We start from the raw sequence: 16,037 nt of genomic DNA, 5'->3' as shown, positions 1-16,037 counted from the left end.
TACCGTGTGCCCCACAAACGTGATAGAACTACACTCCAATGTTTTTGTTGTAGCAAGATATTTTAAGACAGCGTTTTACTAGTAAGTTGCCATTGTTTGTTTGACCCATAATGCATTCTGTAATGTGATGTAGACTGGTCCAAGTGCCGCTACAAACATAAGGCAAATAAACTATAACATTATCAAGTTAAGCCTTTACCTCAGTTAGCGAGAGAAATATACCTTCCTCCGTATTTACCGCATGTTCAGGCTCGAATTGGAAAGGCTGAATGGCAGACTTTTTGCTCACTAATTGAGGTAATGGCTTTACTTGATAATGTTATAGTTTATTTGCCTTATGTTTGTAGCAGCACTTGCATTCTGGACCGTGACATAGACCAGTCCAGAATGCATTATGGGTCAAACAAACAATGGTGACTTACTAGTAAAAATGTTGTCTTAAAATATCTTGCTACAACGAAAACATTGGAGATGTTGTTCTATCACGTCTGTGGGGCAAACGGTAGGGCTATCTCAATAAGGCTAATGTCTCAATCTAACCGGAGTTCTTTAAAAGGATCAGGCCCAACATGTGTGGGTACATTTCATATGCTTCCATTAGGGTAGGATGCTTTGTTAGCAGCAAGCATAAAAGCATCAGTCATATGACCCACTATCCTCGCATACCCTTTTCACTAACTCCTGATCAGTTTGCATGTCTGTTTCATGGTACCTGTAAAAAAATATTCTTCCACATCTTCAGTTCTTAAAGGCGCTCTAAGCGAATCTGTGCGACGTCACTTTTTGTTGATGCTTGAACTGTTTTCAAACAAACTGAGCGTAGCTAACTCCTCCCCCTCCCTTCCGTGCTTTCATGAACACGCCCACATTTTTCTTGTCGTTTATTGGCTGGAACACCTTGTTTTTTTCGTGTTGTAAAGTTGAGCCACTGTGTTTTTATTGCCGTTTGTGGAGCCTGGGCTGTTTACAGAGATTGTATTTTTTTACAGTTTGATCAGCGGTCAGGCAGCAAGCAGATAGTGAGGAGATGATTGCTGTATGTAACAAAAAATTAAGGTCTAAAACGTGTGAATTCGCTTAGAGCACCTTTAATGAGAGGTTCTGCTAATCTCACACACTGTAAAAAAAATAGCCGCTCTAACTAATTTTCTAGTGACTAGTAACCTTGAAATTTTTCACTTGGGCCAATAGATTTTCTGTGAATTGAATTTTATCAATTGTGGCAACGATCTGTAAACATTTAACTAAATGGGAAATAACAGGTTGAGCCAATTAAAAATAAGAAACCATGGTTTTTGCCCAAATAACTTTTTTAAATTATGGTAGCATTCTTCTTTTAATTTACCCAATCTGGTTAAATTATATTGGTAAGGAACCATGCTGATTTGTTTATTTCTCGTTGTCGTAATAGAAAAAGAAAAACTATTTTGTAACATTTTATTCATTTTTTATTTATTTGTAATACCTTAAAATTCACACAATTTCACTTGAATTTAACATTCTCACACCAAGTAAGAGCTTATGAAACTACTTCTTTAAACATCTTACAAATATTTTAAAAATTGTCAAAACACTATAAAATAAAACAAATAAAACCAGATCAATACAGAATATCCTCCAAGTTTACACTTCTGAACATTTTGAAAAACTGCTGCTCTTAGCTATTTTGCTGTTCAACATTATGAAAAAAGAAAATACAGATTTATAGAAATACAGTTATTTTGGTATTGGGAATTTTTCATTACTTTATTATAGTTTCACTGAAAATATCTTAGTTAAACTATGTTTCCTGTAGTGAGACTTTAGTAAATGTGTGATTATATGGTTATCCAACACAAACAACAGTAAAACTATGGTTAATTTTCTAAGGGATTTGCATTGTTCAAGCAAACCTGTATACTAAGCGCTACTTCGTGTTGGTTTTGAACTCGATTACTTACAGTACCGTCAACGCGTTGATTATTTAAACATCTCGTCCGTTTTGGTCTGTGTCCGTGCACTTATTTGAGACTCGAGCCGTTGAGTCAAGGAATATAAACATCAGCTGACACAGAGAGCGTCGCTTTCATATCTACCCCTCGTGGATTTCCTGTTGCAAGATGACGACAGCATGCGCTGCGCAGATCGATTGGCACATGAGATCAATGTAACGCGAGAGTGATCAGCTTTTGAAAGGCTCTCGCCTAACTGATGTAATAGGTTGATTTGTCTGCGCAGTGCTGCATGTAGTTTAATACATGTAAACAATGCGCCCGCTTCGTGATGTCCAGGTCAACTACAGATTCCCCTACACTTGTAATATATTAATTAATTAAAAAACATGACATTTTATCTCTAGAAAAGGGCAGGTTCGCAAACAGCCTTTCATGTAGTGTGCACGTGTGGGCGTCATACGGCTCAGCGGCTCTTAATAACAAACCGTGCATAAATCTCGAAAAAGCTAATAGATTTTCACACAAATATATTATATAATAAATATAAATGTAATCTACTCACTGTGAAAGTTGTAGTGGCCTTGCTATTTCCTCACTAAATGAAGCGTTGTTAGCTCAGTGCGTTACACTGAGGAGAAAACATATCTGTTTTATGACAAACAAACAAAATCTGGCTCGGCAATATGATTTTTATTTGTATTCTGTAATTTTTCAGATTTTCACTAATTTTAACTTACCATAACTTTATTGTGGAAAATGTCGATCATCAACTCCCGTGCACCCACATTTAAAAACACTGAAGCCAATTATTTTCAGGTGCATGCCCATACGCTTTCTGGCTCAAACTACGTTCAGTCGACTTAGTTTTTTCATTTGACACGATAAATTGGCTGAGCAGAGTTGAATATGTTCTGTGAATATATGTTTTTGTTTTACCCCTATACATTAAGTTTTAATTGCCACAATTAATTTTTTTGTTTGTGGAGAATTATTTGAAAGCAATTATGTTGAGTCAATACTTAACTTCAGTTTCCACAATTTTTTAAAATATACATTTTTTACAGTGCAAATGACCAGTGTAAGAATGACTACCTATCAACCTCTTTTCTAAAGTGGCTGTTGTGTGTTTTCTACCTAAATGCAAGGTTGTATGTCAATGTGAAATTGTGTAATATCTCATGTAATTGTGTTTTTAGGACTGTGATGAACCGGACCTTGCCAACACCTCCATTGGGATCCTAACTGTAATCCCTGAAGGTACCCCACCTCTTCCTGACTCGCTGAATCTGGAGTCTTCAGCAACTGCTCTTATTCTAGAGGGCACGATTGTCATGGATCATCTGGAAAATCTTCCAGCTGCATTTTGCCAACTGTTCGGGCTTATTTATGCCCTGAATTTGAAAAACCCGGAACAGATTAAGAACACGATGGACTTTATCCAAAGAGTTCTACTCTCACTGGGTCACAAGACTTTAAGGCCCAAAATTCAATCACTCAAAAATCTTCTGTGCAGTGAGTAGTGAAGTTCTTTGTTTTACAAACACACACACACACACGCACATTTATGGAGGTGTTTCAATGTTTGAAATGTTTTACAGCCTTCATAGGCTTTTGTTGAGCCTTTTGTTTTAGATCCGCAGTTCACTGTATTGATCTGTTTTGATCAATTGAAGTGTCTCTCCCTCTCTTCAGATTGCTTTTCATTTAGGGCTGCACGATAAATCGCATATGATTGTCACGCGCATCTCGTCAGTAATGCCGGTTCCTTGATTAGTAATAAATCGCCATCAGCTGCTTTCATATGGAGCAGCATTTACTACACAGAGCCGTAGTTCACTGACAATCGGGGCAATTTCACATTAATTATCGCGGACGTATATCGCCTGCGATATGGCCCAGCTTGTCAGTGAACTACGGCTCTGTGTAGTAAATGCCGCTCCATATGAAAGCAGCTGATGGCGCTTTATTACTAATCAAGAAACCGGCATTACTGACAAGATGTGCGTGACATTCACATGCGATTTATCATGCAGCCCTATTTTCATTTAATTTATGGAGGTGTTTCCATATTCGAAAGTGTTTTACAGCCTTCGTTGAGCCTTTTGTTTTAGATGTACAGTTCACTGTATTGATATGTTTTGATGGAGCTCTTTCTCTCCAGTTCAATGTATTGATCTATTTCGATCAAGTGAAGTGTGTCTCTCTCACTCTTTCACTCATTCTTACTCTCTCACACACAGAGAGGCACTAAAGATCTTAGATTGCTTTTAATTAAAAAAAAATAAAAGCAGGTGTTTTTAGTATTTGAATGTGTTTACAGCCTTCATAGGCTTTAGTTGAACATTTTGTATTGAATGTGCAGTTCACTGTATTGATCTGTTTTGATCAAATAAAGTGTTTCAGTGATTCATTCAAACTGTTGTCTCTCTTTGTTTCAACAACTTAAAATATTTGGGTAAAGTTTACTCAAATATTTTAAGGCAATCGGTTTCCTAAGATTTCCTTAGTATTGTGAACACTTAGCCTTGTAAGGATAACTTGCCTTAATGAGTAATGCTAACTGAGCATAACTTTGTTTTCTGAACTGATATTTCCTTAGTGAAAGGAGCTAATGATTTTTGAGTTCACTGTACTACCATGACATAAGTTGTCTGGACTAACATTTTTTAGTCATAATAACTAATGATTTTGCATTAACTGTACTCTAGTTTACTACAATGATATTAGTTATCTGGACTATCATTTTTTAAGTCATAATAACTAATGATTTTTGTGTTAACTGTACTCGAGTGTACTACCATGATATGAGTTGTCTGGACTAACATTGTTTTAGTCAAAATAACTAATGATTTTGCGTTAACTGTACTCAAGTGTACTACCATGATATGAGTTTTCCTTACACATTTCTTTTCAGCTACAACAACTTAAAAATTGATTGTAAACTTTACTTTAAAAATTTGAGGCAATCGGTTTCCTAAGTTTTTTTAAGTAAAGTCAACAAATTACTTTTTACAGTGTACCCATTGCGTTCCACAGTAGGATAAACAAATACTATGTCATTGGGTACCACTGACAGTGCATATCAGCAATGCCAGTGGTTTTTCTTTTCCTCCCCTCTCTCTCTCTCATCTTTGGGTTTATCATGTTTTTCTCCTTCTTTTTTTATCCACAGAATCATATTCTTTCTTTCATTTTTGGTCTCTTTGCACCTCTTGTTTGTGCATCTCTGTCGTTCTCCTGCTTGTCAGCAATATTGTGAGTGTATCAGTTATGTAATGATAATGGAATTTTCTGCAGCCTGGTAAGAGCTTGTGTCTTGTCAATGAACCTTCTGTCCACGAGGCTCTCAGTAAGAAAGGTGCAATTACAGGGCTTTTAGCAAACCCCTCTTCTTCAAACCCAATTTCTAGTGTTTTCTTAAAGGCCATGGTGTCACAGCACTTAGAAAAACCAAGCCCACTGTTAGCTTTTTCCATTTGTGGCCCAGGAGGCAAAGTGTCTTTGTTTGGTAGTTGTAAACTTTCAATTATTTAGGTGCTATTCTTACTGCACACACATTGCTGTTCTGTCAAAGTGTGGTTTTTAACAGCCAGTGCTGAGGTTCTCAAAAGCATTGAAGTCAAATCTACTGTTAGAAAATGAATAAACCAACTGCATTTTAAAACCCTATAACAATTTATACTTTACCTGATTTTACATAGGCCTAAATTTAAAAGGAAACCTTTTCAAGATGCTTATTTAACTGTCAAAATCTCCTTCTCCAAAAAATAAACAAACAAACCAAAATTATTTAAAACCATAGTTTTTTTAAAAAGCAATCAACAAGTAACCATATTTACCAATATATAATAAGCATGCTCTATCCTGAGACAAGCTGCCACCAGTCCCAGAATATCTAATATGCTCTACGACGTCACGTTGTGAACAATCAACTTTGAGAAACTTCTAAAATGCCAATTAACATTGGCATGCAGTATTTGCAGTTTCAGATCATGAAATAAATGTAAATATTATACAAAGATAACACAAGTAAACACAACATGCAGTTTATTTTTATTAAGGTTTTATTATAAAAGGGAAAACTAAATCCAAAACCAAATGGTCCTGTGTAAAAAAGTGCTTGCCCACCATTAAAACATATGTTAACTGTGGTTTATCGCAGAGTTCAGTTTCTCTAGACCAGTGGTTCTCAATTCCAGTCTTGGGCCTCCCCTCACAAAAAGTTTTAGATGTCTCCTTATATTAGACACCTGATTTCACTTATCAGGCTCCTTAACTCTTTCGCCGCCATTGACGAGATATCTCGTCAATTAAGAGAAAACGCTTCCCTGCCAATGACGAGATTTTCCGTCTTTCCGCAATACCGCTATTATCCACCAGGTGGTGCCCTTCTGCAACTTTTTAAACCCGGAAGTATTGCCCTATGGCAAGCGGCTGCATGTCCGTGTCTGTTTTAAAGATCGCTCTATGAAAAGGGATATCTATGAAAAGTCCGTCACAAAAATGGAATTATCTCTGCTTTTTGCTCAAAATGTGGTGTTTTTGCAGAAACCTACCCATATTCAAAACTTGATTACAAAAGAACCACTTTTTTTTGAAAGCACAGGGTCTGTTCTTTCATTTGGTATATTGTATGTTTTTATATTTAAAGAAGAACATTTTTGGGAAGGCATTGAACTTTGGTGAAAATCATGAAAAACGCTGGGGCTGGCTGGCAACTTTTTTTAAATAACGCTGGCGGTGAAAGAGTTAAAATGGGTAGTTTATTTTGGCAAAACGCTTTAATAATTGAATTTTTGTAAGGGATTTTGTTAGAGATCAGATTCAGAATGAATAATGACATTTTAAACTCTGTGTATGTTTAATAAATTAGTTTTTGCTTCAGTTTTTTATAAATTGGGTAATTTAGCCATCTATTGGATAATAGCGTAATTACAGATTACAGTAAAAGCTCGTCAGGAATGGCAGGAAAAGAATTACAAGCAGACATTACAAGCATTATGTAGAAATAAATCTTTTGTTTGTCTGACAAGTATTGGCTAAGTTATAGTTTATTTTGTGATGCGTTTCTGAAAGGACTTCACCAAGGGAGAGAACAGAACATGCATCATGTTTCATTTCTTAATTTTGCGAAAGGACAACATTTTGTTTTTACTGGGAGCGGACACAATAAAAACCAGACACTTTACAGTTTTGAATGATGTATACTTTAAATCATATCTGTATATCCAGAATCAGCAGAATAATTTAAGTCTCTTTGACCAGTGATTAATAAAAGAAAAGGTTGTGCCGCAGTCGACCCATGAGTGTTAATAATCCATATGAATTGAGTCTTCCGAGGTGACACAATTACTTTGAATTATGAACAGCCTAAATCTGCTATAGCTGAATTTAAATGTGGCAGAACCTCACTATTATTTATCATCATTGATGTAAGGTATGGCAGTGCCATGACTGAATTATATCTGATACATGGATTGCAGAATAGCTAGGAAATTATATATATATATATATATATATATATATATATATATATATATATATATATATAGTTAGTGACGATTAATTGTATGTATTTGCCTTTGAGCTAAATCAACAACTCCCTGATTGGAATGGTGATGAAGAGAAAAATCTTACAGTCAATAACTACATTACAGTCAAGACCAATGGATGATAACATTTAGTTTTTGCTGTAGTTATGTATTGTCACATCATTATTTCTCTGGGTTTTTATTATTGGTGGACAGCATTGGAGGATATGAAAATTTGAACAGTGCCAGCTACAGGTTTAGTAAAGACCACACCCACAAAGACTGTTACACAATATGGTGATTTCACTTATTAAATACTTATTTTAAGTATTTAATCAAACTCTATCTGTTTTTAGATTTTGTTCATCGAAGAATGTATCTAACATCCAACTGTATTTCTCTGCTCCACACTCATTAACCTCTCGACGCGCACTAGCTCGCGGACGGAAGGACGTCAGTTTTTTTTAATGCTGCTAACAATATATATATATAGCCTACTGTGTACAAACAACAATAATAATAACACTACTATACATCGTTTAAAAGGTCTAAGGGTTTAGCGTCAGTGTATGGTGTCCGTTTTGAGATTAAATTGCTCTAGTATCATAAATATAGTATTTTATTACAGAAGTCCAGATAACAACATGCATAATATAAACTGACTCCTTACCTTTGTGCTGGTATAAGGAACGCAAATCGAATCCAGTCTGTTTCAAATGTGTGAATAACCCATAAAAACTCTCCAACAAAGTACATCCAATGACCAGTTTTGTCCACAAATGCGTATAATCCGTGAAATATGGATATATTTTCCATTGTTTACATCAGATTTCAGATGCACGTCTTGTAATAGATTATAATATACAATCTGAGGACTATTTACATCGTAACACTTGTATATGAGAGCACACTCGCGTTCAAAACCAGCGCTCAAACATGATTGTACAAGTAGGCGGGGGTATAATACATAATATCCAAACAGCGCTGTCTAATATCGTGACGTCATCTGACTCGCGCGTTCCTCCAATGACTTCATGGAAAATATTGATAGACAGAACGTGTAGCCAATTAGAACACAAATTCAACGATCTTTGTGTGAAGCTTTATTTCCTGGTGTGGATACGGCATTTTATACGCTTATATAAGGATAAACAATAAAAAGAACGAACGTGTATGCATGTAAACAAAAGACTTTTATTTTGTGGCTGACTGGCACTTAGAAAATGCACTAGTCTTACAAAAACTCTTGCAAGAACCTCATTTTTGGGTCTATTGACTTCAAATGTGAAATATAACTTCTTTAGACTTGTGGCTTTGGCCTCATTGCATTTATAGGTTTCACACATATATTTATCATTAAGATTTTTAGTGTTAAAAAAGATGTTATGCAAAAAAAATTTTATTACAATGTACTTCAGCCTCTCTAACTTTTTTTTTTTTTAATCTTAAAATAATTTTGAAACATGGAAAACGAAGCTCAAAGTGTCTTCTATCTAATGATACCACAGTTATGCTTATACTATAAATGGTTTAGTAAAAACAGCCCTTTTAGTGAAAGTAGGTATTTTCATGGTTTCGGGCCAGAATGGGGGTGCTTTTCAAGAGGTTAACTTCCTATAATAGAAAACAGATGACCTTGCACAATATATACACACCTTACTGATTCGTATTCCTATAGCGATAAAGATGCAAATCAACAACTGAAAAATACATCTAACATATATTCTGCTGCCAGGACATAATTAACATCGAACTCCCTTTGCAAACGCTCCAATGACTGTCAACTCCCATGATAGAGGCTGCTGGCAGAAGTGAACTTAACATCCTGCAAACTGACTTATTTAGTGTCATATTTTGGATGTGCCTTTGTCATGTGTTTTATTCAGTAAAAAAATTAGTAGATTACATTTTTGATGCAAATCAGTTGTTCTCAAACTTTTTTGGGCCAGCAACCCCCCATCCATTATCAAGGTCCCATACCGCCCCCTACCAAAAATTTGCTAAATATTTTTCCTGAATATATGCTGATTAACATTTTCTTTGTCAACAACAACAACAACGTCAACAACAACGTCAACAACAACATGCATGGCGTTCTTATTGTCTTTATGTAACCAAATTATTAATGAAAAATAATTTAAAAGCATGTCACTTTAAAGTCAAATGACAGATTTGATTTGACTGGACAGTTGCAATAATACTATCACAGTTTCTGATAATATAGCTAAAAAAGCTACACTGTTAGATGTCGCTGTAGATTTAGCAGTACATTACTGTAAAAATCCACAGTACTATACTGTATGTGTACATTACAGTACAGTACTGCAGTTCATAATGCATTCTGGGTAAATTTGTTTGAGCGGGAAAATTTTACAGTATATTTTGGTCTTGATGTAACCTTGCTGTAGCCATTGCTGTAATGTGCCAGGTGTACTTGCAATAATCAGAGAAAGTGCGCCAGAGTCAAATCACACAGACAGCACAACTCCTGGCTGCAGCTGAAGGAGGACGATTGATTTCTGGCAGTTCGGTAAGTTTGAAATATTTCTGTTTCATGAAAACTTAATTTTTAGTTTAAGAATGTTGTCAATAGTTTGTCACAATATTGTTTTAAACGTGCAATGAGAGAGAAAAACGGTCACCACAATTTTCAATCTCCCTCAGAAAGTAAGCTAACGTTACACACAGATGTCTACCGCTGCTTTAACTCGCTTTACACCTTTTTTAATGAATATAGGGTTGTTTTAACTAAATTATGAGGGTTTTGGTGAGTTTATATTGTGTTGAAAGTGTGGTGACAATGAAACTATTTTTAACGAAATGGACAAAGACAACCCGCCAGCGCGGTCTTGCGGTCCCAGCATAATGGTCGTTTATCTCGGCGTTTCATCCGTTCAGTTACCGTCAGAGAAAAGTATTAAGTTCGACTGTTTGGCAAGGCTGACTCGTGGTTGTAAACAGACAGGACTTGAAACGCCGTACACAGCATACTGTAGTACCGCAGTCCTCCTCCACAGAAGTGAAAACAAGAAACCTCATATTTAACTGGATACATGCATCGAACTCATCGCAGCTTTAACTTCGACCAAATATAATTCAGACCTGGGCTCATCTTAATATCAGATGAACGTAAGGGATTGCCGCGCTTATTGTTGTTGTTATTATATTACGGTATCAGCAAAAGCAGAGAATATCTTCTCTAAAGCGTTTTTCACGTCCAGTAAGTTGTCCAATACATTTTTATGGCATATTGTTTCCACCACTTCAGATGCATTACATGCAGTATATATAAGTTTCCAAAACACATCAAATCAATGCACGAAAAGAGAATGGGCTCCGCATTTACGTACCTTTGTCTTCTCGTCTCTGTCATCTGATCCTTCATCTCTGGATGTAAAATAGTCCATAATAACATCGTGTAGGAAACTGGCATCACCAGAATTGCTCAGATTTAGGCGATCATGTTTATCTTTAAAGTGAGCAGCTAGCTACTAACTTAGTTAAAAAACTTTGCGTGAAATAGTGTTACACCGCAGCCGTCCGGGTAAAACATTAAAGGGACAGTCTTTTTACCTTGTCACTATAAATCGCTATTTTCTGCACTAAACGAGACATTTTCTGAGATTTTCTGTAGACAAGATGTTATAGAATAATAATAAAAAAAGACTTATTTACATATTTATATATAATATATAATATAACAACTAATATATATATATTTGTTTTACAACTGACTAAACACTTACAGAAAGGTTTTCTTTGTTAGCATAGCATGATAATTAATACATTTTTAAATCAATCACTTTGTCTCTGCACAATGAACATTATCAAATATTATTAATGTTGTAAAATATATTGTTCATTGTTAGTTCATATTAGCTAAGGCATTACCAAATGTTAAGGAATAAACTATTGTAGTAAAGTGTTACTAAATTTTCTTTTACCATTTCTTTCACAATGTCTACTTATTTCTATGGCTAACAGATTTTGTAACATTTGTCTTTTTTACAGTCTTACCATTGCTTGTAAGCTGGATTGGGTAAGATGGATCATCTTTAAAGGCACAGGCAAGTACATGAAGTACAGTTACAAGTCATGTATTTTTTCGACTGCAATATTAAATGCTTTCACGTCACATGTAAAAGTACACAGGAATGTGGCTAATCACTTTTTATTTGTAGTTTACCTGAGTGTCATTGCACTTTTCAGGAGTTAAGGCAGATGTGGAGGCACAACGGGTGATACCAGACACACACCAAGCACATTATGTTCGGTAAGTTTGTACTTTACCACTACAGCTTCTTTAAATACCCATGTATACACTCATTCACAATTCCCACACACAACACTGTAACACGACCATACACAACATGTACACAATTGTCTTAGTTTCCCATGTAGAAATATACAAACAGAAATATTCGGACTTTGGTTATAAGAAATTTAATTTAATAATTGTATTTATTTAGCAGAGGTGTCCCTGGACTTTATTGACAAAAGATTTTGTTTTCAGAATAAAAAGTTGTGTCCAAATCAGTAACAATTGTTCTTTCTGTTCAGGACATTCAATCATGACAGGATCCAGGTGAATGCTGTCCATTGAGGAAAGAGTTTGTTCAGAGGTAAGTGAATCTTCTGTATTTTAATGTAATTAGGTGTGGAACAGTAGAATAAGAGCAAAAGGTTTCAGAATAGGAGTAAATTCAAGGCTGAGTTTAGTTTTTTAAGAATCTTTTTCTATCTTATATTTGTTGACTTAATGTTTATGATATTTCTAACAGGTTTCTGGATAGAATTAATTCCAAAGATGGGAAAAAGTGCACATCCAGACAAGGAGCAAGCAAAAAGACAAGGAACTTGGTGCAGAGAAAAGCTGTGGCCATTAACCCCCCTGTGAACAGCTTCATGCAGTCCCTGATTGAGTTCGAATGGACGACTTCAAAGTAAAGGCCACTGTGGTCTGTCTGCCACAGTTTAATATTTAATTTATTTTTAGTGTTCAATGAAATTCAAGTAGAATATTTAAAACTATGGGCCAGTGTTCTTTTTACCACAGTGAAATGTTACCTTTTAGTCGATGATGGACTTTAAACTGAAAACTTCAAACTATGGAACAGTGTTCTATTTGCCAGAGTTAAATATGTTACAGCAGGGGTCTCCAAACTTGTTTATACTTATTGATTTTATTTTATTTAACTTGTTTATATGTTTATTATTGTTTAAAATCTTGTTTTAAATATGTTTTGTTTCAATTAAATGTTTTTTTTTAATAAAATTTTGATACATACATTGCTTGGATTGCCTTTTAATTCATTATGTTTTAATTTAGCATTTTTACAATATTAATAACTATAGATTTAAACCTAAATATCTAGCTATTATATATAATATTATTGTATTAACTGTAATAAGTAATAAATAGTATTTATGGGTCAATATAGACATTACAGTAAATTACTGTAAAAATAGACTACTGTAATAAAATATTGTAAAATTACAGTACAGTACTGCTTTGTAACTATACAGTACTAGTTTGTGTACTGTAAAATGTTATTACAGTACAGTACTGTAAAACCAAAATACAGTAACTTACTGGCAACCGTGCTGCCAGTACCGTACTGTAAAAATACAGGGAAATCGTTAACAGTGTAGGCAAAACTTTTGCAAACAGACATTAAATTAGAAATGCCCGTGGAAAGGAAAATTTTAATAATAAATCAGTAAAGGAAAATTATAAAAAAATGCAATCACACTTAATTTTACGGCATCACTGTTACAGTGTAATTATACATATAATTACTAAGTAATAATCATTAACAACATGTACTTACTATAGGATTAGGGTCTGGTTTAGGGTTAGTTGCATGTAATTATGCAAAATTAACTGTTATTACTATAATAATTACATGTAGCATGTGTAACAAAGACACCATAAAATAAAGTGTTACAAAAAATGCTTTAAAAATTAATATTTTCCAAAAAAAAACTCAATATATTAACAGATGAATGCAAGAAAAATTTGTGTTTTTTGTCGGCTTGACGCAAAATTTAATCGTACAAGAAGGCGATTCTCAAAAAATGAATCTATGAAACCACATTATATGTGTACATACTCCACCAATCTGTACAAATCATACTAAGATAACACGCATGTACACTTACAGACAACAATATGGAAGTAATACAAACGAAAAAACTAAAACTTAAAAGGTTGTTTAAAATGCTTTTTAAATGCTGTTGTTCTTATTTAAGTGCAACTCCAGCAACATATAAACTAAAACAAGATAATATCAACACAAAACATACTGAGACCTCCCTTCACTAATCTTGTCATGACAACCGCCAATAAACACTTAATAAACACACAATAAAGACTTTTAAATGATGTGATAGAGCACATCATTTAACTAAGACTAACAAACTAAATAAAACTCTTTTGCTAAATGCAAAAACAAGTCTTACCTTGTAACAATCAGCCCTATCGGTTGAGTCACAAAATACAGTAGATAAAAGGGGTCAGATTTTACTGTGTGAGATAAAAAGAGTTAAAATGATCAGACAAACAAGTGTAATCAACTTAAATTAGTGTATTTACAAACACAAGTAACTTAAAACAACACACAAAAACTCAAGACTGTTAAAAGAAAACAATATAAAAACCGAACCTAAAACAATCTAAAAGTCCAAGTGTGTTAAAAGTCCAAGCGTTCTCCCGTGTATATACAATTTAACGCTGCATTCCAGGCAGGTTTTTGAGCACGTGAATTACGACTTTAAAAACCACGACTTACGACTCTGAACTGGAAGTATGCTTTCCAGGCAGCCTGTAACCCTTGTTTTTACAACCTTCTACCTGTGAAAGTGCACTGGAACGGCAGTCAAACCCGTGACTTCTCACCCATGAACTCGTACTAGATCAATGTACTCCCAGTTCAGAGTCATGAGTCGTGGTTTTGAAGTTGTGATTTATGGGTTACAGCACTGGCGAAGCCAGAAATATTCAAGTGGGTGGGCCTTTATAAAACAGGGTGGGCAAAACATAGAATGTACATAAAACTGGGGGCGTGCACAACAAAATGTTTAACCCCGTGGCTGGCGTATGTTTTTTTCCCAATGGAAGCGCAGCTTTTTTCAAAACAGCCAGCAGCTGTCCATTTTTTTCCGCACTGTGGGTGAAAAATATTCAACTTTGGGTGAAAAGCTCAGCTCGTCAATGTAAGTTCTCACACGGCCGTCCAATCACAGTGGTTGAAGGGCGGGACAAATATCACAACAACCAACCGGCTCACAGCTCAAGTATCACAGCAACCAAAGCGCTTGGCTGAAAAAACAGCTGGCATTCGGCGTCCTCCAGGCGTTTTCAGCCGCGTTTAAAAGCTTTAGTGTGCATGCTGCCTAAGCCAAGTTACCTTGATGCCATGCAAGCAGCATAATGTTTCAAGCGGAAAATTATAAAACAACTTATAAATAACCAACAGTAACTTGTCTACAGTATATGGGCAGGTGGGGCTCTGCCTGTTTTATACAGTCTATGGGCAGTGCCCCACCAAATTATTAATCCACTTGAAAACACAGAACTCAATATAAACTGAATTAGTAACGGAATTCGTTTTTACGTTATTTACGTTGCGTGAACGTAGATCCGAACAATAATCAGCAAAATGCATGACGTGAAAGCATCATAGGCTACGACAGATTCAACTGGTAGTGATTTTACTAAAGAACGTTTGAGAGATTGTTATTTAATGAGAAAATGGCCATCAAACAACATGGACCATACAAATTGCATGTGTTGTCATTTAAGTGTAAATATTCCAACAACGGTAAATCATACAGTCTAACTTACACAACACAGAGTCTGCCCCCCTAAATAGTTGACTGGAGTAATACTCCTGACTATAAACTGTAAATAATAATGACACCACTATAAACATTAAGAAAATCTCTAAACTCCAACCATTGTTTAGTGTTTGTTACCCAGGTAGCCAGTGCATTCGGGCCAGATCCGGCTGAGTGTCGGCGCACACGGCTGTGTTCTGGCTGCGGCTTACCAGCATTAAGCCAGCACTGGCCCAGCAAAAGTTGCCAGATTCGGCTAGGCTGTGGATATGCGGATTTGGTCCGATTTTGGCTGACAAATGGCATATTTTCCACATATTGGCTTTCACATTTCACGTTTGTTGTAATAAAAATATATTAATTTAACAATTGATATGCATATAATTGTTTCTATTTAATGTTTTGATAATTGTTTTTAGTTTTCCTGATTAATGGTAGCCTATGTCAATAAGTGAAAAGTAGTGTCAGGAAAAGTTAAGCTCAGAAATTTTTCCCTAATAAAATAAGGGAAGGGGAGAAGCATATTTTAATGTTAAGAATATGTTTGTAGAGGCATAAAGTGCCATTAGCCTATTGAATGTATCTGGGCTATTAAGTTTATACTGAAATATTTTCTATGTATGTAATATTTCAACAAACACATAATTTATTAATTAATGGTCAAATACTAAATTGAGATTTTATTAAAAAAAAATTAATAAGCTGTAAAGCTTGTCAATTTGTTTACTTTATT

General features: G+C 35.0%; 1 long non-coding RNA gene across 2 annotated transcripts; it reads left to right on the top strand.

Moving 5' to 3' along the window:
- The first annotated feature begins 9,702 nt into the window (after positions 1-9,702).
- On the top strand, positions 9,703-12,613 carry LOC141282537 (uncharacterized). Of its 2 annotated transcripts, XR_012337262.1 has the most exons (5): positions 9,703-9,995; positions 11,477-11,532; positions 11,675-11,738; positions 12,026-12,087; positions 12,247-12,613. It is a non-coding gene; the product is annotated as an uncharacterized lncRNA (long non-coding RNA). The 2 variants fall into 2 exon arrangements; XR_012337261.1 differs by lacking the exon at positions 9,703-9,995 and having other exon boundaries at positions 11,233-11,532.
- The last annotated feature ends 3,424 nt before the right edge of the window (positions 12,614-16,037 follow it).

The sequence above is a fragment of the Paramisgurnus dabryanus genome, chromosome 9, assembly GCF_030506205.2.
Source record: "Paramisgurnus dabryanus chromosome 9, PD_genome_1.1, whole genome shotgun sequence".
Taxonomy (NCBI): Eukaryota; Metazoa; Chordata; class Actinopteri; order Cypriniformes; family Cobitidae; genus Paramisgurnus; species Paramisgurnus dabryanus.
Note: the sequence above shows the minus strand (reverse complement) of the source record. Positions and strands in the feature narration are given on the sequence as shown.